Source organism: Piliocolobus tephrosceles, chromosome 7, assembly GCF_002776525.5.
Source record: "Piliocolobus tephrosceles isolate RC106 chromosome 7, ASM277652v3, whole genome shotgun sequence".
Lineage (NCBI taxonomy): Eukaryota > Metazoa > Chordata > Mammalia > Primates > Cercopithecidae > Piliocolobus > Piliocolobus tephrosceles.
This window is the reverse complement of record NC_045440.1, coordinates 106,540,167-106,565,367: the sequence shown is the minus strand read 5'-3', so window position 1 is coordinate 106,565,367 and position 25,201 is coordinate 106,540,167. Positions and strand designations below refer to the sequence as shown.

The window sequence follows — 25,201 nt, the reverse complement described above, 5'->3', positions numbered from 1 at the left end:
TATGGATGAAGGCCTTCAGTTTCTCTACAAGACAACCTTGCTCATCGTGAGAATGGGTATCCTTTCTGTAGCCTCTTGCTCCTTAATGTGACAGGTTTTACAGTAATTTCTTCAGGCCCTTTTGGTTCTTATGTAGACTACAAGTCTGTGGGCAAGGACCATGACTAACTTTGCACTCTGCAAACAACTTTACTCACTTCTGGCACCAGTGTTGCTAGTTACTTAATATTCCAATTCAACTTTGTCAAAGTTTAAGTTGAGCAATGTTTTCCCTAATGTTTTTTAAATTTTTTTTTTTTTGAGACATAGAATCATTGAAGTCCAGTTATGGAACTTTAAGGTTTGGAAATCTCTGGCCTTACTGGTTTTGGCATGAATTTCATAAAACTTTTCTTTACCAGGTAGGTACCTACTACATGCCAGACACTTTCCTATATTTTGGCCAATTTGCCTAAAAATGTGACAGTCAGCAAATTCCTGGGGGGATCTGAGGATATGCTATCATTCTTCTGTTTTACAGTAATTGTGAAAAAAAACAAAAACAAAAACAAAAACTATTATTAGCAAATTTGGAATCATCCAAATGATCTCAACTTAATAGAATTCCATGATTTGGTGCTGACATATGTATTGTTTTAAAGGTTGAAATGGCATCACCTTCTTCAATAGTCTTGAAGTATGAAGAAAGGAAGATATAAATGAGATCTCTATACTTCATGACAGCAAAAGGGCATCATGGATGAAAGCTTCTGAGTCATTTAAATATAGAAGAAGGTGAGAGAATTGAATCTTCACGTATGCAGGAGCCCTGTGATGGAAACAGTGGCATCCACATCTGTGTCACACAGTTCCCATCCTTAGAGGCACGACTTATAGTAAGTGCAGTGGATGGCTAAAGCTGGCACCACCGTTAAAATGAAAAATAACTGTGATAGTGGTAACGATTCAAATGACGGCCCGTTGTGCCTCAAAAATCAAAAGGATCCAGTGGGCAAAAGTGAAATGGAAAATAAGCAAATGTATCTTTCTACCACTGAAAGTAATATTTGTGATTCAGTTTCCATAAAACAAAACTACTTGTTATATTAGATTAATGCTGTTATTCAGAATGTCACTGGCCTGGTTTGCACCTCTCTCCTTTGTAAATCATGTTTTTGTTTTATAATTGTTTGTAAGCTATAAGGAGTAACTTTACCTGATTTAATATGTACATTTTTAAGTAAATCATAATTTTAAAAAAGCATTCAAGTTATCCCCAGGGTCATTTAATCCTTACATCTGTGAAGTTGGCAATATTATCTCCATTTTACAGGGAAACTGGAGCTTGGGGATGTAGAGCTCTACCTCGATGAGTGAAAAGCAAGCCAGAGGCTAGGCATGGTGGCATATGTCTGTAATCCCAGCACTTTAAGAGGCTGAGGCAGGGGGATCACCTGAGGTCAGGAGTTTGAGACCAGCCTGGCCAACATGGTGGAAACCCTGTCCCTACCAAAAATTAGCCAGGCATGGTGGTGGGTGCCTGTAATCCCAGCCACTCAGGAGGCTGAGGCAGGATAATTGCTTGAAACTGGGAAGCCGAGGTTGCAGTGAGCTGAGATCACACCATTATACTGTACTCCAGCCTGGGCAACAGAGCGAGACTCTGTCTAAAAAAAAAAAAAAAAAAAAAAGCAAGCAAGCCAGAATAGAATTCAGGCTACCTAATCCTAATGATCTTCTATTGCCTTCCTAAAGCAAAAGATGCTTTCTTGGATAGGACATCTGTCCTCTGGATCATTTTATCAAGTTGTAATTCACCAACAACCATTTCACTGAAAGTCCAAAAATACTAGCCAAGAGCTAGTCAAATGTTCTTTTTATTGAAGAGAGGTAAAGAAAGAACCCAGGGTTCCAATTTCTCAAACACTGCTCCATGGATATAGAAGTAGATACAGGCAGGGGCAGGAACAGGAGCAGAGCAGAAGCCCAAAGAGAAAGTTTAGGGGAAATAAAACCACAAAAATGGATTTAAAGGAAAGGCCCATCATTCACACTTAGAAGAATTCCTGGACTAACAATTCCAACCCAAGGCAGCTGCGGCAACAGCTGAGACAGAATCAAAACCTGGGGAAAGACCTTAGGTCTTCAAGTGGGTTCACTAAGCGGCAAATTCATTTTGTGAGAATTGGCTTTTGAACTGTGTGAAATCTAGTTTTGGGGCTATTTCTTCGCCAATAGTGAACTCTGCTGGGAAGTAGATTTTGCCTGGGTTTCCTGCATCCGGCTAGGTCCTCACTCTGACATGAGAGGTAAACAGATGCAAAGGAGACAGAAAATCTGCTAGTGAGGTCTTTCCTGGGGCTCTTCTCATTGTTTCTCTTTGTTCTCCACAGGTCCTTGTGGCCACCTGCATTTATTAATGTGTCCTTTAGAACTAGTGTTTTCTAGCTCTTTGGGAAAAGCTACAGCCCCAGGGCAACTGCAAAAACAGAAAGTCCTTAGAAGAATCTCTGTGGAGGGACTAGAATCTGGATATTGGGTTCATACCGCTGGAAGATTTTCCAGAGTTTAGGTCAAAATGAACGAAGATATATTTGGACTCCCTCTTTCCCTCCCTCCCTCCCTCCCTTCCTTCCTTCCTTCCTTCCTTCCTTCCTTCCTTCTTCTTTTTCTCTTCTCCTTCCTTCTTCTTTCTTTCTCTCTCTCTTACTCTTTCCTCCTCCCTCCCCCACTTCCTTCCTTCGTTTCCTTCCTTCCATCCCTTCCCCTTCCCCATCCCCTTCTTCTTCTTTCTTTCTACCCTTCTTTCTTCTTTCTTCCCTTCTTTCCTTTCTTCCTTCCTTTCTTTCTCTCTTTCTCTCTTTCATTCCTTCTTTCTCTCTCTCTCTTTCCTTCCTCCCTCCCTCCCTTTCCTTTCTTTCTCTCTTCCCTTCCCTTCTCTCCTCTCTCTCTTTTTTCCTTTTTCTTTCTTCTGATTAGCTTTCTCAATGTTCAGCTGGTTCTGTTTGGCTTGATAGCTTTCCAGATAAATCAGATTGGCATTTTAAAAGTTAGTCAGAAGAAGAAGACACATCAGATGTGTTCTATACCATGGCAATTTTATAGTGTTGAAGAATAATTAAGACATTTACTCAATGAAACTGCCAGATAACAAATTATATAGAGAATAAATTGCTGCTTCAGGGAAAATCATCCTCCATTTCTCAAAGCATCTTCCATTTCTAAGAATATCGAAAGTTTCTCAAAGGGCCCCCATTTCTAAGAATACTAAATCACGTAACTTAATACCTATCTGTATTAGTTTCACGGGACTGCTGCAACAAAGAACCAAAATATGGGTGATTGAAAACAGTAGAAATTTATTGTCTCACAGTTCTGGGAGCTAGAAGTCTGAAATAAAAGTGTTGGCAGGGTTGGTTCCTTCTGGAGGACCTGAGAATCAGTTCCACGCCTTCTTCTAGCTTGCAGTGGCTGCGGACAGTCCGTAGTGTCCCTTGGTTTGTAGATGCATCACTTCAATCTCTGCCTTCACTGCACATGGCATTCTCCTCTCTCTCTGTGTCTGTGTCCAAATTTCCTTTTTCTTACAAGAACACTAGCCATTGGATTAAGGTTCACCTTAATATCGTATAATCTCATCTTACCTTGATTACATCTGTAAAGACCCTATTTCCAAATAAGGCCACACACAGGTACTGGGAGTTAGGACTTCAACATGTCTTTCTGGGGGATACAATTCTACTCTCTATACCATCCAATACAAAACCAACAGAACCATGAAGTCCATTTTCTACAATATAACCAAGGGACTTTAAAAAAAAAAAAAGGCTCGTTAAATTCCAGTTTTTAAATGGCAAATTCTGTCATCGTAAATGCAATGAGCTCTGTCCCACTCCCAAATCCCACTAAAACAAACATAAGAAAACGTTTAGAGGCATAAACTCATAGGAAAAAGAGCAGAGAGTAGATGTACTACAAAATTTTGGAAGCTGGAAAGGAGATAAGCAAGTGCTTACTATCTTAGCAGTTCAAGAAATCTGAATGCTAAGGGGAAAAAAAGAAAACTTGAGTACAACGTGGTTTTTATCCCTCTGTGCCCAAGGAACTCAGGAATTGAAGATGCTAGATATCTTTGGAAGGGGGAGAGAAAGGATTTGTGGAAAACTGGTTTAAGAAGTAGTTAGAACCCAAGAACCTCTCCCCAAAATACCAAATCTGAATGACTGCCCCTCCTTCATCCTGAAAGAAGTTGTTGTTTTGTTTTCTAGTAAAAAACTTCCTGGTGAAACTTTTTGGGCAGAGGATCACTTAGAACAATTGAGGTCGGGGCTATTGTGCTGAAAATATGAAGCACTGAGGCTCCAAGCTTCTTCCTCTGGAGTCATGCGCCAGTCAGGCATGCGCCCTCCAGGTAGGAAATTGGGAGAGTCTGCTCAGTGGAATCTGATCAATCCCTTTCCCTCAGAAAGGCCTGAAAATTCAGACGTCAAAAGTTCCTGAAAGGAATGATCCAGCCAGATACTCTACAGTGAAGACAGCAGACCTTAAGCCCAACTTCATAAATGGAACTTCCAACCAACATCGGAGTGCCCTCTCCTTAAATATGAGTCAACAGTTTAGGGCCAGCAGACATTAGAGGAAAGCCTCCAAACAAGAGAAAGGCCAACAAAACAGACAGAGGGGACATAAACTTGAATAAACCAACTCTATAAGGGGAGAAAACCTAATTAATGTTATAATCAGAAAGATATTGCATCTAAAAAACTGAGAATGAGATGCTATGAAAAGGAACATTCAGAGAACCAAAAAAAAGAGTTCTTAGAAATTAAAAATAAGGTAGAGGGAATGAAAAATTCAAAAGAAAATTTGGAAGACAATATGGAAGAAATCTCGAAAAAAGTAGGATGGAAGATATGAGAGGAAAGATAAGAAAATTAGAGGACCAGCCTAGGGCAAAAAAGAATAACAATAATAACTTGAGAAAATGTTTTCATAATTGAAGGCTACGAGATATTTTTTTTAAAGGCACACAGAAGGATGGGAGCAGGAGGAAAGGACAAATCTCATACAAAGGATTGAGGATCAGAATGACATCAGACTTGTCAACACCTTCAAAACCCTAAGGAAATGTGATTTTACACCCTGCCAAACTATCAATTAAATGTACAAGGCATAAAAAATTTTTTGAAAAGCAAAGTCTCAAACAGATGTCACTTCTCACGTAGAAAGCTACTTAAGGATGTTCTTGCCCAAACAAGAGAACAAACCAAGGAAGAGAAAGACACAGAATACAGGAACTATGAGATCAATTCAACACAGGAGAGAGGTCAAGGAAATCCTCCGGTTAATGTCAAAGAAAGAGTCCGGGCCAAGAGGTATGCAGCCAGCCTGGACAGCAACCAGCCCAGATTGGAACAGGTCAGAAAGCTCCAAGGGCAATTTAAAAAAAAAAAAAAGTGATAGAATTCCTAATGTGCTCAAACTTGTTGAAAGGAGATTTACACAACCAGAGGAAGGTTTGATGTGAATTAGTGATGAGTTCACATTAAAAACATTTTTTTTAATGCAGCAAAAATAAAATATCATCTGTGAAAGGGAAAGTAATCCTAATCTGGTTTAGCTGCGAAAGTGTTAACAAAATACCAACAATGAACACTGAGCTAACCGAATTATGCTACAATGTATTGGCAGTGGTGGGATGGAGGTGAAAGACTGAAATCCTCACCTTTCATATGGGTAATCAATAGATCAGGCCTTAGACTGAAACACCAAGAAAGAGTATGACTCCCATCAAAAAGTGGGCAAAGGATATGGACAGACACTTCTCAAAAGAAGACATTTATGCAGCCAACAGACACATGAGAAAATGCTCATCATCACTGGCCATCAGAAAAATGCAAATCAAAACCACAATGAGATACCATCTCACACCAGTTAGAATGACTATCATTAAAAAGTCAGGAAAAAACAGATGCTGGAGAGGATGTGGAGAAATAGGAACTTTTACACTGTTGGTGGGACTGTAAACTAGTTCAATCATTGTGGAAAACAGTGTGGCAATTCCTCAAGGATCTAGAACTAGAAATACCATTTGACTCAGCCATCCCATTACTAGGTAGATACCCAAAGCATTATAAATCATGCTGCTATAAAGACACATGCACATGTATGTTTATTGTGGCACTATTCACAATAGCAAGGACTTAGAACCAACCCGAATGTCCATCAATGATAGACTGGATTAAAAAAATGTGGCACATATACACCATGGAATACTATGCTGCCATTAAAAAGGATGACTTCATGTCCTTTGTAAGTACATGGATGAAGCTGGAAACCATCATTCTGAGCAAACTATCACAAGGACAGAAAACCAAACACCGCATGTTCTCACTCAAAGGTGGGAATTGAACAATGAGAACACTTGGACACAGGGTGGAGAACACCACACACCAGGGCCTGTTGTGGGGTGGGGGGTCGGGGGAGGGATAGCATTAGGAGACATACCTAATGTAAATGACAAGTTAACGGGTGCAGCACACCAACATGGCATATGTATACATATGTAACAAACCTGCACATTGTGCACATGTACCCTAGAACTTAAAGTATAATAATAAAAAAAGAGTATGACTTGTCAATTATTTAGAGACAAGGAAATAAAACAAGAGAGCGAACTTAAAAAGTTGATAGTGGTTACTCCACAAGAACTGACAAACTGGGACGCATAACAGGGTTGATTTTCACAGCAAGCCTTTTAGAACTCTTTGTCTAAATTTTACACATGCAGTATATAGCCCATTAGAGCCAGTGGTTACCACACTGGACGGCACAGGTAGAAGGAGAAATAAATAACAAACTAATTTACACAACTAGTTAATTATAAATGTAAGTGCTCTGAAAAAGAAGTCAGGCACTATGAAAAAATAAAACTGGGAAATGTCACATAATCTAAGTGTCAGCTAAGATTTCTGAGATATTGGCATCTGTGCTAAAAACAGAAGCTATATTTGATGAATATCTTTTGTAAAAATGTAATGCAATTGGATCAAGGGACTTTCCTGCTCAAAACCCATCCAAGACTTCTCATCGCTGTTAGGATAAAGTCCAAGCTCCTCAATGTGGCCTACAGGCTCCCATGTGATCCAGCCTTTCCTGCTCCCAGCACTGCCTCCCCTCACTCATGGCTTGCATGATGCTCCAATAACATTGCTGTCCTCCAATAGCTGGAAAGTGCCAAACTCTTCCTGCCTCAAGGCCTTTGCACATGCTGTTCCTTTTGCTAGAAATGTTCCCCATACCAACTCTTCATCGCATCTGACTTCTCTTGTAGCACTTGCAACAGTAATAATTAATTGTGTGAGTTCATTTGCTATCTACCTCTTCCACCTGTGCTGTCCAGTATGGTAGCTGCCAGCTCCACCGGGCTATGCAAATTTAAATTAACATGAAATCATGCGAAAAATTCAGTTCTTCAGCAGCACTAGCTCCATTTCCAGTGATCCATAGTCACAAGGCTGTATTGGACAATGCAAAGAACACTGAGTCTCTGGATAGCACTGCTCTAGACTGCAAACTCCACACGGGCTCCTCCTAGATCTAGCCTGAGTGCCTAGGACTATGTCTAGCACTTTGAAAGTGCACCCTAAATAATTGTTGAATAAATAAATTTATTCTGCCATTTAGGGTAAGGCCACTGCCCTATATTATATTTATATAAATATAAAAGGACATTTATATTTGGTCTATCTTAGTATCTTAAGCCTTTCAATAATGTCTATTTGTATATAATCCCAATGGCAAAATCCACATGAAAGAAAATTAAAATTTAGGTAGCAAAATAAATACTCCTGGAACCATTTAGGTCATAATAGTGGACTTTAGAGACTCATGAAGGCAAAGGGTTCCATTTCACCTCAGGTGTATCATTCTTAGAAATAGGTTCCCCATTTGTCCTACAAACTAATCATTAGAATTAACCTGGAAGATGTGTATTTTCAGAGTCTATATAGATTTAAAGCATCTTAAAGTATCCTTTGACTGTGCCAAGTGAAGTCACTTTGGGCATTGTGGATTATAAATCCAATTTAGATGCTGTATTTAGCATTATACACAAAGAAAGATATTAAATAGGTACAATTTTCTTTTAAGAGGATTATTATCAGGTTTTCAAAGGAGCACAAGCACCTCATTAATAGTTAATGTGTTCATTGGGTTCCAACAAATTCAACAACCCAGAGATGCATTCAAATATATTTATTTAAGCATTCTGGAGGTTTTCAAAAAAATAAAATCAGATCTTTCAAGACAACAGTAAGATCACTATCTTTCTTTCCCCAGCATGCTGACTGTGGGAGAATCTCCTTGCCAGTGTCACTGTCCATTCCAAAAACAAAAAAACAAAAACGGTTTCTGCCCTCAGGCCCTTCGTCTCCCCTACCCACCCACACATCTGCTCCACTTCAAGCCTGGATTCCAGGAGGTCCCTGGAAACAAAGAAAATATTCCTGAGGCTTAAAAAAAAAAAAAGAAAGAAAGAAAAAGAGTGTGAGGAAGCAGGGCTCTCTGGCTCTTTTTCAGTGATGGAAATTTAGCTTCTCCTTCTCTTTATCTGTATCTCTTCCCTCTTGGTTCTCCCACTCTCTAGAACAAAACAACCAGCAGGCGGGCCTGCGGCATTCCAAGAGCAGACACTGGCAGGAACAAAGGTTACAGAAGCGAGTGACTCTAAGAATCAAGCAAGACATGGAATGGCAGAAAATTAAATTTTGAGTCCCTAAAAGACATGATGCAAAGATGACCTCCTCTCCCAAGGACATGTCCTCATCCCGCGTTGACTGTGTGTGGCCATTTCAGGAAAAGCAAATAATGGAGAATCTGCTTGGATGATACTTAGACCCGGGACAACTGAAAGGAGTTGCACTTATACAACTCGATGCAGCGGAGTCCCCTGGGAGGAGCCCCAGTCACACGGGGAGAGACAGTCACAGCTGTAATAAATAATGACTAACATGTATCAAGCACTGGCTGAGTCCTCAGCATACATTACATTACAGAATTCAATGTGCACCTCAATGTTCTGGGGGTGTATTTTATAGGAGAACTGTGGCACAAAGAGGGTAAGTGTCTTACTAACTGTGTGGCTCATCTGCAAAGCAGGGGTTGTCTGACCCCATGGGGTTGCCACAAGTATTCAATTAGTTTTATTTTACAATTATAACAGTGGCAGGCTGAAGAAGTAAAATATACAAGTATTTGTTATGCAAAAACAAATAAGTTGTAAATCTCCATCTTACAGATAAGAAAATGCATTCTAGTTTTGGTTCTGTTGCTGACAAACTATGGGACTTCAGGAAAGGTGGTGAAGCTCTTGGGTCTTGATTGCCTCTTAAAATCCTCAGCGTTTGTACTCAATGATTATTTGGATCCTTTTTCAGCTCCAAGCTTCTTCTGATGAACAGAACATAATTTCTTTGTAGCTTTTTCTTCACCTAACTCCCCTGGTGCTCATAATCTAGGGATCTTAACAGGTAGGGAGAGGGGGAGTTTGTAAAGGACCAGGGGCATTTGGGGTTGTCTTGATGACAAGGGGGCCATACTGCATTTGGTAGGAGAGTGAAAGGATGCTTAGTGTTCAGCAATGCTTGCTGCAGTCCCACCCAAGATGCGAATGGCTCTCCTGTAGAAAATACAGTCAGCTTCAGAATGCTGGTAGAAATCATGATGTAACTCACAGAAATGCAAAGGGAAAGTTTTCTGTCAAAGTTGTGGAGCTACCCAGCCATGGAACCATGCAAACTGTGGCCAGACCGCTCTGCTTCCATATTCTCATGCAGCTAAACAGTCACACAATTAGGCAGCTATGCAACCACACAGCTGGATGTCCATGGAGCCATGCCCCAAATCCCACAGTTTTGAAACCAAGCAATAGCCTATCACATTCTTCAAATGCAAGACAGATACCAAAGTAAGTGTGTTCCTAGCTTGTTAATCTCAGAAAACAGCAATGGCAAGCCTTTTTAGGGGACAGGTAATGAGCAAGACCCAATTCCTGACCCCAAGAAACACTCATTCCTGGGGAAGGGCAGACCTGCGCACATGTGCATGAGGCTGACCATACAGCAGTGGAAATAGTGATTAGAAGAAAAGGCGTATCAGGAAAACAGAGATTCATTCCACTTGGGGAGGGCCTAGGGAGGCTTTGCAGAGGGGGTGGCTTTTGGGTTAGATTTGTACAATGAGTAAGGGTGAGGGTAAAATGTTCCATTGGAGGAAGCTGCAAGACTAAAGACACAGAGAAGGAAGGAAAGGGCAGGCCTAGTAAGGACTCAATAGTGTGGAATCGGCAGAAATAGAAGGCTCAGACCTGATGGCTGAAGGCCTGGAATGCCATGCCAAGAATTCCATCATTTTTCTAGTAGGAAATAGCGGTCATGAAACATTTTTGGGCACAAGAGTGATACGATCACATCCATCCTCCAGAAAGACTCTTTGGCAGGAATGTGAAAATTGAACTGAAGAAAAGTCAGAAGTAAACGAGAGGTTTAGAGGTTCCAGCAGGGACACACAATCCTCTCTCTGCTTCCACTGACACTGGAATAAAGCCCAAACCCCTGCCCATCACTCACAAGGCCCTAAATAGTCTACGTCCGTACAGACGTCCTCTCCTGCCCGACATCCCCCTCCGCCAGTTTCCCCAGTTACCTTCACCTCACTCTGGGCCTCAAACACATCAAGCTCATTCCTGTCTCAGGGCCTTTGCACTGCTGGGGGCTCTTCCTGGAGCACTCTATCCCCTAATGCTCACAAGGCAGCTCCTGCTCTTCACTCACAAGTTAGCTCCTTCCTCAAAGACCCCTTCCCTCACCACCCAATCTGCTTCCCCATATCCAGTCATTCTCTATTTTATTATCTTGGTTTTCTTCACGGTGCTTACCAATGTTTGAAATTGCCTTGGTTATTTCTTTCTCTACCCATCACCATTAGCTCAAACCCAAATGTAGGCTCTGAGAGAAGAATCTTGGTCTTGTCCACTGCTCGAGCCCCAGCATCTAAAACAGCACTCATTCCAGAGTGGGTTCTGAAGAATATTTGTGGGAAGGAAGGGAGGGAGGGAGGGAGGGAGGGAGGAAAGGAAGAAAGGATTTTCTGTGTGATAAGTACACAAAATTCAACTGAGCTTGTGATTTTGTAAGAGACACACACGGAGGAATAGGGGAGGAAGGGAATGACTACCTAGCCACCAAGATGCCCCACATCCAGGAAGGGCAGTGGTAGGTGATTTGAAGGGCAGCATTAATGAGGGTTGGAACTAGGGCAACAGTCAGGCCTGGAAAGAAAGGAACAATTCACTGCAACCATTCATTTCAGAGACAGGCTGTAGAAGTTGGTGCCTGATTAGATGTGCAGAGAAAGATAGGAGTGAAACAAAAATAACCCCAGAGTCTTACACCTGAACAACCAGAGATGATTCTGATGAACAGACAGGGATGGCACCACAGGGTGGGCGGTTGTGTGAGAGAAGAGGTTAATTTGGTTTGGGGCAAGTTGAATTTGAGGAACTTGACTGACAGTATTTGGATGCCTTGTGATAGTTGGAAATGTGGTCTGGAATCAGGAGCAGATATGGCGGGAAGCAGCCACTGGGAGGATAACGACAGCAGCAGGTGAGTCCTCTGGGAGAGCCTGCTGGATGAGAGAAGAGAACTGGGCAAGGGCATGAAGAGACGTGGGTGGAGCCTGAGACAAATTAGGAAAGAGGAACTAAAAAAGGAGGACGAGGCAGAGAAGACGTAATCAGAGGTGGAAGGGAAATGGTGGTGGAGTGAAACTGAGGGAGAAGGTCCATTTCCAAAATGCGGAGGAAGGGTAGGCAGAGGAGATTGGCCAGGTCAGTGGTGCTGAAAGCTGCAGAAAGGGACATGGGCACTGACTCTCCATTTACAAGGTAATTGGTACTCTGTGAGAAGAGCTTCAGTAGATTAATAGGAATGGAAATTTCCTGTAACACATGTGCAGGAACCTATCTGGACCCATCTGCTTCTCCCCAGTGAGACTTGGGGGTACAGGGACTGATGCAAATATGCTAATGCTCAGAAGGCTTACTATGCCACAGTGGTAAAGTCCTTTGTTTCTGACCCTGGAGTCTCGTGTCTTACCAGTATTCAAGAAACTGTGACAGGCTAACTTGTAGGGTAAAATCCTTCATAGTTATTAAAACTGCCACGTTCTTCTAGAAACTTGTCATTCCTCCATTAAGAAGTAGAGTCTGATTCCCCTCCCTTTAAATCTGGGCAGGCTTGTGACTCATTTGTAACCAATAGAATACAGGAGAAGTAACACTGTATGATTTCCAAGACTAGGACACAAAAGGCAAAGCAGCTTCTACCTTGCTAGCTGGGGCTTGCTCTGGAGTTCTGAGCAGTTACGCAAACATACTGACTGCCCTGGGCCACCATGCTGTGAGGAAGCCCAAACTAGCCCTTGCAGAAAGAGCATATGGAGAAGTCCTGGGACTTTACTGAGAGAGATGCCCAACCAGTCCCAGCTGTTCCATCTGACAGCAAAACCCCAGCAATTTTATTCAACAAATAACTTTAGGTTTTTGCTTTTCAACTTTTTGCTTTTAGACTTTTTACTTTTCAAAATATCTCAGTCACCTTCAAAGGATGCAGATTTACAACTAGTGAATGTGGTCAAAAGAACAGGCCCAAGCTGGGCATGGTGGCTCATTCCTGTAATCCCAACACTTCCAGAGGCCAAGGTGGGAGAATTGCTTCAGCCCAGGAGTTGGAGACCAGGATGGGCAACATGGCAAAACCCCAACTCTATGAAAAAAAATTTTTTTAATTAGCTGGGCATGGCAGCTCACCTGTGGTCCCAGCTAGTTGGGAGGCTGAGGTAGAAAAACTGCTTGAGACCAGGAGATCAAGGCTGCAGTGAACCATGATCATACCACCATGCTTCAGCCTGCGGGACAGAGCAAAACCCTGTTTCAAAAACACAAAAACAAAAAACAAAGAACAGGCCCACAGATGTGAACAGATTGTATATAGGGCAGAAAAGGCAGTTTTTACAGAATTATATAAAAAGATGGCAACTTCCCTCTTAGAGATGCACACTAAAACTAACTGAGCTACAATTCCATACCTACGAACGTGATAAAAATCCCTAAGTTTGATAATATACGCTGCTGGCAGGCTATACGGAAACAGGCACTTTCATATGCTGCTGATGGGAATGTAAAATGGCACAAGGCCTCTGGGGGGGAAATTCGGCAATATCTAGCAAAATGACATTTGCATTCAGCATTTGGCCCAGCCGTACCACTTTTTAGGGATCTACCTAAATCTACACTGGCAAAAAATGAAAAGACACCTGGGCAAGATTATTTATTACAGTAAAAGACTGGGAACAGACCTAATGGCTATCAGTAGGATACTGGTTTATCAAACTAGGACACATCCACACAATTGAGCACTATGCAGCTTTAAAAAGGAATGAGGAATTTATATAGTGCTTTGAAGTGATATCTGGTGAAAGCCAAGGGACAGAACAGTAGGTATAGTATGCTGCCTTTTATCTTAAAAATGAAAAGCATCTAAATATATAGATACAGATATAGATATAGAGATTTGCGTGTATGTGTGCATATGTTTGCTTATCTGAAAAAAAAAAAAAGATAAACCAAAAACTAATTAAATGGTTATCTATAGGATGACAAAGGATTCAGAGGAAAGGGGGCAGAGATGATGAAAGCCGAACTTTCTATATGTAGCTTATTTTATAGATTTGTCTTTAGAACTATGTAAATTTTGAACAATATAAAACAAAATTAAACTGAAATGAAAGAAATAGCAATTTTTCCTGAAATACAAACGTAAAATGAGACAAATGAACCTACCTATCTAGCAAGTTGATGGCTTAACCACTGTGATGGTTAATACTGAGTGTCAACTTGATTGGATTGAAGGATGCAAAGTATTGATCCTGGGTGTGTCTGTGAGGGTGTTGCCAAAGGAGGTTAACATTTGAGTCAGTGGACTGGGAAAGGCAGACCCACCCTCAGTCCGCGTGAGCACCATCTTATCAGCTGCCAGGGAATATAAGTACGGCAGAAAACGTGAAAAGGCAAGACTGGCCTAGCCTCCCAGCCTACATCTTTCTCCCGTGCTGGATGCTTCCTGCTTTCAAACATCAGACTCCAAATTCTTTGTTTTGGGACTCAAACTGGCTCTCCTTGCTCCTTAGCTTGCAGAGAGCCTATTGTGGGACCTTGTGATCATGTAAGTTAATACTTAATAAACTCACATATATATATATCTCCTATTAGTTCTGTCCCTCTAGAGAACCCTAATACAACCACCCAGCAAGAAATTATTTCAATGTACTTTAAAACACAGTAATCTAACTATATGTTCCTATTGGGATATACCCTAAAGACAAAATCTCCCACAAAATCTTTACAAACATTTTCAGTAATCATGTTGAGGGAGGAAAATAGTCTGGAGGCAGGGAACATAAGGCTGATCCACACTTCAGCTATAACAGGAAACATCCTCTCCATAGGGCATAGGTGGTAAATGACTTTGTAACTTTACTTCACCCTCTCCATTTACATAGGGTGTACCCAAAGTAACCAGTGGAATCCTCTAGGAGATATTTAAACTCCCCAAAATTCTGTAATGGGGCCTTTGAGCCCCTATGCTCAGGCCTGCTCTTACACTGTGGAGTGTACTTTCATTCTCAGTAAATCCCCCTTCATTCTTTCCTTGCTTTGTTTGTGCATTTTGTCCAATTATGTGTTCAAGATGCCAAGAAACTGGACTCCCTCCACCGTTAACAATACTGTTACATATGTAAGACAAAGAAACCTTAGTTGCTTACTTATAATGTTGTTAGGAACCAAGATTTTTTGCATCTAAAAAAGAATAAAGTTTTAAAAGGATGAAAAATCTGAATTGATAATATCAATACAAACACATAGTCTCTTTAAAAATAGTTTCTGGTTCTGTCCAGTGAGAAAGGATATAAACAACAACCAACCCAGTAGCAACAAGCAGCCTAGGTGCTCAGGCTGTAGGCTCTAAGTATTATATTTCAGTTAGAGGAACCAGGGCTCCTTAGAGAAATCGATAATTCCAAGTCCTAGCCCAGAAAAATAAAAGAATGAGCCTAGAAAAACATAATAAGCCTAGAAATAATAATAAGCCTAGAAAAACATACCATACCAGAAACCCAGGACTATCAAAGACTACTACAGGTGTGTGAAAGGAGTCAAGAGTCAAACAGGGGCTCCCACTAGCCAAAGATAGGAAACCCCGAGCACACACATACAAGATAATAAGTGCAATGAATTAAAACCTATCCAATACGCTAATGAGCCATGAATCCATCATGATGCTTTAAGAAACACTCTGTGGGTTACCTTCGGAGGATACTAGGGGAGAAACTGAGAACTGATCATTAAAGGGAAACATTTGGCATTAACTCAGACTTTTCAGGGAAGTCAAAGGGGATGTGGGGAAAAGTTATTCTTTATAAAAGAATTTCAGGTAATAAATGTTGAAGAAATGTGAGACTATCACCACTTTGTAATTCTTAATGAAATAATTGATATAGGCAATGATTATCAATAGCTGCTAAAAGCATTAGGTAGAAAGCTGATGAGAAGCTTTATAAAGGATGGATCAGGTGGCCTAAGCCAATCTTAACATCACAAAAAACGAGAGATAACCTGATGTGTGGTTCCTGATGCAGAATACCTCATCAACTATGAAGTTTCTTACTAAAAAATCAAACCAGAATTCCATCAAGCCTATTGTTCTATCAGTTAACAGAGAATACAGAAACTTTTTTCAATTAATTAATTAATTTTTAAATTGACAAAATTTTATATGTGGTGTACAATATGATGTTTTCATATATGTATATATTCTTGAATGACTAAATCAAGCTAATTAACATATTCATGATCTCAGATATCTTTCTTTGTGGTGAGATCATTTAAAATCTACTTTTTAAGCAATTTTCAAATACAGTTGTCCCTCCCTCCCTGCAGCTTTCATTTTTGCAGTTTCAGTTACCTATGGTCAACCAAAGTCCAAAAATATTAAATGGAAAATTCCAGAAATAAACAATTCACAAGTTTTAAATTGTTTGCCTTTCTGAGTAGCATGATGAAATGTCTCGCTGTCTTGCTCTGTCTTGCCTGGGATGTGTATGTATGTATTGTATGTATTGTATATATGTATTGTCCTATGTATCCATGCTGTAGACACTGTTGGCCTGTTAGTTACTTTGTAGCCCTCTTGGTGATCAGATCAATTGTCCAGGTATCATAGTGCTTGCATTCAAGTCGCCCTTCTTTTACTTAATAATGGCACCAAAGCAAGAGTAGTGATGGTGGCAATTCCGATATATCAAAGAGAAGCCCTAAAGCGCTTCTTTAAAAGAAGGTGTGAAAGTTCTCTATTTAGTAAGGAAAGGAAGGACAGTATATATAGGGTTTTGTACTAACTGTGGCTTCAGGCATCCCCTGGAAGTATTGGCACTTATTCTCCATGGATAAGGAGGAACTACTCTATACAATACATTGTTATTAGCTCTAGTCACCATGTTGTGCAATAGATTTCCTGAAGGTTTTCCTCCTGTCTAACTGAATATAGCAACATTTTAAACAACACCACAGGGAGGCAATCAGCAAAATCCAAAAAATTAGAAACTCTGCAAGACAAAACAACCAGTTTCTTCAACAAATAAATTGAAGGGGAAAGGGAGGAAATGGGAAACCTATAAACTGAAAGAAACAAGAAAAATATAAACCAAAGACAATATACAGACGTTGTTTGTATCTCAATTCAAACAAACCAATGATAGAAAAACATTTATGGGCCGGGCGCGGTGGCTCAAGCCTGTAATCCCAGCACTTTGGGAGGCCGAGACGGGCGGATCACGAGGTCAGGAGATCGAGACCATCCTGGCTAACACGGTGAAACCCCGTCTCTACTAAAAAATACAAAAATCTAGCCGGGCGAGGTGGCGGGCGCCTGTAGTCCCAGCTACTCCAGAGGCTGAGGCAGGAGAATGGCGGGAACCCGGGAGGCGGAGCTTGCAGTGAGCTGAGATCCGGCCACTGCACTCCAGCCCCGGCGACAGAGCGAGACTCCGTCTCAAAAAAAAAAAAAAGAAAAGAAAAGAAAAACATTTATGAGACCATTGGGAAAATTTGGACACTGGCTGAATTTTTATTACATTAGATAATTAAGAATTAAGGAATTTTCATTAATTTGAGATGTGATAATGGTATTGTGGTTATATATTAGGTTGAAGCATACATTGCTGATATTACACCATTTCAACCTATGAAAAATGACAATTTCATATAGTCCAATCCAATATCTTTTTACTTTTTAAAATTTTTCTTTTGCAACAGGGTCTTGCTCTGTTGCCCAGGCTGGATTGCGGTGGTGTAATCTCAGCTCACTGTAACCTCTGCCTCCCGGGCTCAAGCAATCTTCCCACTCAGCCTCCAGAATAGCTGGGACTATAGGCACGCACCACCACATTTGGCTAATTTTTTTTTTTTTTTTTTTTTTTTTTTTCTGAGATGGAGCCTCACTCTGTGGCCCAGGCTGGAGTGCAGTGGCATGATCTCGGCTCACTGCAGGCTCTACCTCCTGGGCTCATGCTATTCTCCTGCTTCAGCCTCCCAAGTAGCTGGGACTACAGGCACCTGCCACCATGCCCAGGTAATTTTTTGTATTTTTAGTAGAGACCGGGTTTCACCATGTTAGCCAGGATGGTCTCGACCTCCTGACCTCGTGATTCGCCCGCCTCGGCCTCCCAAAGTGCTGGGATTACAGGCGTGAGCCACTGTGCCCGGCCACGCTTGGCTAATTTAAAAAAAAAAAAAAAAAATTTGTAGAGATGAGGCCTCACTATATTGCCCAGGCTGGTCTCAAACTCATAGGCTCAAGTGATCCTCCTGACTCAGCTTCCCAATGTGCTGGGATTACTGGTGTGAGCCACCATGCCAGCCCCAATATCTTTCTTAAAGAGTCCTAATTTCTTAAAGATTCATACTAAAGTATTTATGGATGAAGTTACATGACTTCCAGAATTTGCTTCAAAATTACCCAATTGATGAAGGGGAACGGAGGCAGAGATGAAACAAGGTTTGCAATGTGTTGAAGCTGTGATGGATACTTGGGGGTTTATTATACTATTCTCCAAATATATATATATAGTTTGAAATACGTGTGTATAGTTTTAAAGTTTCAAATTTTCATATATTTTTGAAATGTTATATTAAAAAATGCCAAGGCTAAAATTAAGGGGTTCTATAATTGTTTTGAGCAATTGCAAACAGATGGTGCTTGATGCTCAATTGAAGAAATAATCTCCATTTATTGTGGTGTGTGTGTGTGTACCTACACACATATTCAAATCACCTTTTCATATAACTTTTTTGTAAATCATATACATTCCACACTAATTTTTTGCTTACTGCTACAGGACTTTGGAATCCCAAGAATAGTCAGTGTTTGAATTTTGAATTTATGTTCAAAAGAGACAAACATGGCTAAAGGTATGGGCACACTCTCGCTGGGTCTCCGTGTTAACATTTTTAGTAGCTTCTATTTAAATGGTGCTTTTTCTCTAAGAAGATCATTGGGTATTTTCTGAAAGCTTACATAATGGGTGGAAGCCCCCCGCCTCTGCAGAGGAACACCTGATTCAGAAAAGTAAACACCATAACAGCAACCCATTCATCAGCTGCCCAGACTCACAACCAAGCAGACATGCAGCGACTTTCCAAAAACCCTCATTTCTGGCATTACAGCCTGCGGCAATAACTGAGAGTTAAGGAAAGTGAAACTCAGAGAGACACAGGGAGATGATTATTCCTCACGCCTCTTAGAAGAGCATTCCACCCTCTCAGAAGAAGCACTTTCTGAATCTGATTCAGCTGAGAAAACAACTCAGGCCATGGTAGCTGCACCCAACTCTCTGAATCAACAGTCACCTGTGCTGAAGGGACAAAGGCGTCCCAACATTCCTCAGAGCCCAAGGCTAGGAGAACTCCTTGAGAAGATGAAATTGATCTTCAAGCACCCTCCACCTTACTCTGCATGATGCCACATTCTTCCTGAATCCCACCCAACTCAAGAGCATGATTTGCATAATAAAATCTCTAATACCTTGATGAGCAAATGTTATCTGAGATACTTTAAAAACTGCTTCCAAGGTAAGAAATGAGCTTAATTCCATTAAGTCGTTGTCTGTTCATCATTCTAGAAACATTGTTTGAGTATTCAGCGTGTGCTGAGCTATTTAGAGGTGTATTTGAGGGTTAGGACTAGTAACTGCAAATCCTATACTTTTTTTCTCTCTTCCACACTGCCTTGGGGATCAAAGACAGCGGCTCTTAAATCTGGCTGTGCTTCAGAATCACCTAGGACAGGAGTGGGCATTGGAACACAGACACGCTCATTCATTTATGTATTGTCTATAGCTGCTTTGGCATTAAAAACAGAGAAGTTGAGTAGTTGCAAAAGAAATCACATAGCCCACAAAGCCTAAAGTATTTACCCTCTGTCCCTTTACAGAAAAAGTTTGCCAACCTCTGATCTACGACCTCTGGACCAGCAACACCAGCATCACTTGGAAGCCTGTCAAACACGCAGAATCTCAGGTCCACCCCAGACCTACGAAACTCCACTCTCCAGGAACCTAGAGAACATGGAGACACTGCAGGTTTTCTAGCCTCACCCGCACTACCAAATCAGAAGTGCCGGGGGTGGGACCTTTGTTTGAGATTCCCCAGGTGAATCTGATATGCAGTCACTAGGAAAGCAGAAAGATGAGTAAGGTGATTACGCCCCCACCCCTGCCAGGTCTTTCTGTGGGACTGCTGCGCCAGATTCTCCAGCTGCTGGGAGAGTTCGCTGCTAAAGGATCACAGCTGAGTGCCTCTCCAGGCACTGCTCCTGTGGAAGGAAATGACCTTACCCAAGGTCACATCTCCTTGCTGGGGGAAGCCTGCATCCAACACCTGGCCAATACAGGGTACAAAGGCCCTGTCTTCTCAATTGCTGAATGGTCATCCTAGCTCCAGAGCTCCCCAGGGCATCGACTGAAACCCCTATTACAACAGCCATTCCACTCCTCCCTCTGCCCTGGCCTGTGCCCCTCACCCTGTTGGAGAAACTGGGATGCTGACTGAATTATTATTACATTACAGAATTAAGAAATTTTCATTAATTTTTAGGTGTGATGATGGTATTGTGGTTATATATTAGTTTGAAGTATATGAAATTGCTAATATTACACTATTTCAACCTACAAAAATAACAGTTTCTTATGGTCCAATCTAATATCTTTTTTAAAGAGTCCTAGTTTCTCAGAGATTCATACCGAAGTATTCATGGATGAAGTTACATGACTTGTGGAATTTGCTTCAAAAATGTCTAATTGGTGAAGGGGAATAGAGGCAGAGATGAAACAAGATTTGCAATATGTTGATAATTTTTGAAGCTGATGATGGGTACATGGAGGTTTATTATACTATTCTCCATATATATATATATATATATATATATATATATCTTGAGATAGATATAGAGCTCTCTCCAGTAAGGGTTTATCTCAGAGTCTGTTTCTGGGCTCTGTCTTTAAGAGTACACAGTATAATAGCAGAAATAAGTCACAATGATAAATAAGAAAACTCAAAATGGAATAAGTGTCCTAAATGGCATGCGCTATCAGGGAACACACAACTGAAGCAGAAGGGCAGGAGCAGTAGACCTTTGGGGTGATGGGTGAGGCTGTGGGATCAGATGGGATGCCCTTTGAGGCACCTGATCCCATTGCGCCACCCGTCACCCCAAAGGCTGTATGAAGAGGCTGGAGAGAAAGCCTTGAATTCCACACTAAGACATTTGCATTCAGTAGATAGTGGGAAATCATGAAAGGCTTTGAGTAGAAGAATAACACAATAATGATCCCAGCTGTGCTTGAGGAGTATTCACCTGGCAGTAATGTAAAGGGATTGGAGTGGGAGTGACTGAGGGTGGGGAGACTATTCCAAAAGTTGTTGCAAATGCTAGGTGAAAGGCGGTGAGGACAGAAGCTAGGAATCTGTGAAGGGGCTGGTGTATCGGAAAGACTGCAGGGCTCAGAGTGAGACAGACCTGAGTTCCAAACCCCACCCCGCTGCTCACAGCCCATGTACGCTTAGAAAAGCCATCCCACCACTCTGACTACCCCCTTCTGTAAAACGGAAATAACAGTTAGGTAATAAATCTGCAAAACCTGGCACATGCTGAGCACCCAATTAATGGAAGCCACACCATGAGGTCGTAGCTGTGTTCGTTTGTGCTTGTACATCATCACTGATCACCCCAGCAAGAAAGTGTGAGCCTGACTGCTATGAAGACTGCCCTTGAAAAGCGATTCTTGGAGGTAATCGTTTAACGAGGCCTCGGTTTCAAACATGCCAGTTGTTTATTGAGGTGCTTAAAGCTGAATCATTCCTCTTAGGAAGGGTGCACAGGAGATCTCTGCTTCCATTGTAACCACTGCCTGGCGCTGTTGTTATGGCGACCGGTTTCCCAAACTGCCCTGCTATTTTCTGCAAGCCTTTCCAGTTTCTTCATGCCCTAAAGTCCACAAACCCTAGAGACAGCAGCAGGGTGGGTTTTTTGAACTTCCACAGAAAACACTGTCATCTCTTTAAATTTGCCAGTTGGCTGTGAGCTGCTTCTCCAACAGAAACTCCCGGCCTGAGCAGCAGTGTGACCCTGCACAGCAGACTTCCACAAGTGTTCTCACTAACTGGAAATTGGTTCAGTGGAATATTAGCTGGCACATCAGTTTCTGGCTGGCATTAATCTTGCAGGAAAATGAGGCAGAAGACAAGGGAATGTCCACCATGCATTTCATGTACACAGCACAGTCTGAAGTTAAAAGACCATTCTAAAAGATATAAGTTTAAGGTATTTCAGCATTATTTTAAAAATTATTTCAATATTAGCACATGTAGTTTTTCCAGAAAATGTTCACCTTATGAACTTACTTGAAACATGAAACTATTAAAAATAATATATTATTATTGTTGTTATGGCAAAATTGTAATACTAGCAACATGTCACCTTGGTTTCTGGCAGAACTTCTCTCCCTCCTCACTTACCTAATTCCTTTCCCCTTCTCTCTTGTTCTTGCAAATCTTCTCTCCTCTCTGACCGCAGCTTTAGGATAAAAGATGTGACCACTTTGCTGGCAGCCTGCCCAGTATCTGTTCTCCCATTTTTCCTTTGCCAGGAGGACCCTGATACTTTTAGGGTAGCTTGAAAGTTCCCTGTGTAGAAGGAAATGACCTCACACAATATCACGTCCCCTTGCTAGGGAAGCCCACATCCAATGCCCGGTCAATACAGGGTAAAAAGCTGAAAGTCTTGAGTTCCTAGACATCCTGCAGCCCAAAATACCTACTTCATACAGTTCTGACCAATGAGACCCAAGCAAAGTTTACTGGATTCTAGGAAAACTGTCATTTTACAGATAAGGAACAGATCAGGCAGAATGCCCCTTTCTGCCCTTCTCCTTCTTCCCATTTGAAATAAGATGGTGCAGCATCTTGAAGCCATGAGGATGAAATCCATACACTAAGGATGGCAGAACAACAAACCCAAAGGAGCCCAGCTCCTCAACAGTGTCCGTGACTGGGTGTGCCCGCTGACCTCCAGACCTCTGTGCAGACCTTCCATGGGCTAAATCCCATTCCTGGAGTTGGTTTCTGTTCAGGCAGCCAGATGCACTCCCTAACAGGTCCAACAGGCCAGGAGGGTTCCCTTCATTCAGCAAACATCCACCGAGGGCCTGCTCTGTGCTGGGTACTGCGCTAAGCGCTTGGACTGTAACAGTGGATGAGTCTGTCAGACCCTTGACCTCACAGAGCAAGAGAGTCAAAAACTAAACAGTAAATGAACAAGACCATGACAGGCTGTGGTGTTAGGAAGGAAATGGCCAGCTGGCCACTGGGGAAGGCTGGTCTCTCTGAGGAGGTGACATCTGAACTGAGAACCAAAGGGCGAAGAGGAGTTAACCACACAGAGCGGGGCGGATGTGGGGAGGAAGCACATTCCAGCAAGTGTGAAGGCCTGTGACAGGAAGGGGCTCCGTGTTTTCAGAGAACAGAGGGGAATCAAGCGTGGCCGGAACATGCTGAGCAAAAGACAGAACAGAGTAAACAATGAAATCATGCTGGAAAAGCAGCAGGGACCTCGTCATGCAGGTCCCTGGAGGCCAAGGAAGGGACTGGGATTTTATTCTACACATAGTAGAACAGGAAGCTATCAGAAGGCATTAAACAAGAGAGTGACAGGACCTGACATATGTTTTTAAAAGATCGTTCTGCCTAAGACATGAAGAATGAATTGTCAAGGGTATGAATGGAAGCAGGCTATGGTAGATGTTCAAGTGGAAGACAGATGTGGCTTGGCTTGGGGAGGGCCTGTGGAGATGCAGAGTAGACCTTCATACAAATGGAGCTGCCTGTGAGGTTCCTGTATAAATCATATATGATTACAACAAGGAGTAACCTTGTCAGTGCACTTAGAATTCAAATGGACGGACTAAGAGGAAAGGATGGCTAAAGATGTTTAGAAACCCTCAGATGGCAAGAAGGATGTATGCTGGGTCACTGGAAGGAAAAATGGGAGAATTCACAGAAAGTCTGTGATTTTTTTTGGTATTCAGAGGGAAAGTATAGGATAGCATCGGGGGCTACTGTATGGGGTCTGTTACCGCGTATTAATGAGGAATGAATAGAATTGCTGGGTGGTGAGATCATTGTTCTAGAGCATGAATGGCTCATAGGGGCAATCACAACATTCATGACTTTTTCCAGAAATGCTGGGCAGCTCCAAAACAAGTGTGTAAGGAACAGAGGGGAAAGGTGACCCAAGGTTTGAGATTGGCATGACAAGCCTGGTGCAAGCTTGAGAATGTGAGGGGATCCTGGCTGCTAGAATGCACAACACTGAAACACTAGGCCCTTCATACTTGTGAATGCATTAATTCTTCAATAAGTTCCGTCCTACAATGTGGAAACTGAAACCCGGAGAGGCTAAGAAACTTGCTCAGGGTCCCACAGCTGATAAATGCCTGTTGTTAAAATCAAATTCCTAGGCCATGCGAGGTGGCTCACGCCTGTAATCCCAGCATTTTGGGAGGCTGAAGCAGGCGGATCATGAAGTCAGGAGATTAAGACCATCCTGGCTAGCACGGTGAAACCGGTCTCTACTAAAAATACAAAAAATTAACCGGGTGTGGTGGCATGTGCATGTAGTCCCAGCTACTCAGGAGGCTGAGGGAGGAGAATCGCTTGAACCCGGGAGGTAGAGGTTGCAGTGAGCTAAGATCAAGCCACTGCACTCCAGCCTGGGCAACAGAGCGAGACTCCCTCTCAAAAAAAAAAAAAAAAAAATCGAATTCCTTAACAACTGAACTATTATATTATTCCAAAGTAACAGGGAGAGTGAAGGATGAAGAGAGCAGGTCGAGGTCCAGGGATCTGAAGTCATGATGCTCGCGAAAAGCTGGCTCACTAGTTGGGGAGGAAGTGTACGAAATTGTAAACAGAGACCAGATCTAGCCAGGTGATGCTGTGGGTGTGGCTGTATCAGAATTCAGGATAATGGCTTAGAGAAGAAGGTCAAGAATCCCTGGGTTGGATTTCCAGGCCAAAGGGCATCAGCTTTGCCTAACTGCCCACTAAAATGCCCATGAAGACATAGAAAAAGACCAAAACTCACAACATCACCACAAGTGAAGACTGGTAGACAACCTAATCCCAGAATCTAGGAGAAGTTGGCATCATTTGTAAAGAAGATTGTGTTAGATTAAGAAAAACCTACCCAGGCTTTTGGCTTTGCTTTATTACACAGAAGCCACATGGTGAGATGTAGGCAGACATTAGGTGCCTATCCCATCTGAGGCAAAGACCTGGAGCTGGAAGAGCATGGAGTGGTACCAGCCACAGCTCTGGGCAGCTAACCTGTCTGACCTCATGGGCATTTGAGACTCAGAAAGCTGGTCCCTGCACACACACACACAGACACACCCAGCCACACACACACACACACACACACAGAGCCATGTTTCTATATACATGATATGGTTTGACTGTGTCCCCACCCAAATCTCATCTTGAATTGTA

At 42.0% G+C, this 25,201-nt stretch overlaps 1 protein-coding gene and 1 long non-coding RNA gene across 3 annotated transcripts in view; one reads left to right on the top strand and one right to left on the bottom strand.

The window, feature by feature from the left end:
* Positions 1 to 25,201, bottom strand: part of BAALC (BAALC binder of MAP3K1 and KLF4) — an 89,013-nt gene that overhangs the window by 54,175 nt on the left and 9,637 nt on the right. The gene's annotated exons all lie outside the window — the stretch shown is intronic.
* LOC111551500 lies at positions 1,923 to 18,543 on the top strand. Its single transcript, XR_002734383.1, has 3 exons — positions 1,923 to 2,128; positions 8,627 to 9,098; positions 18,496 to 18,543. It is a non-coding gene; the product is annotated as an uncharacterized LOC111551500 (long non-coding RNA).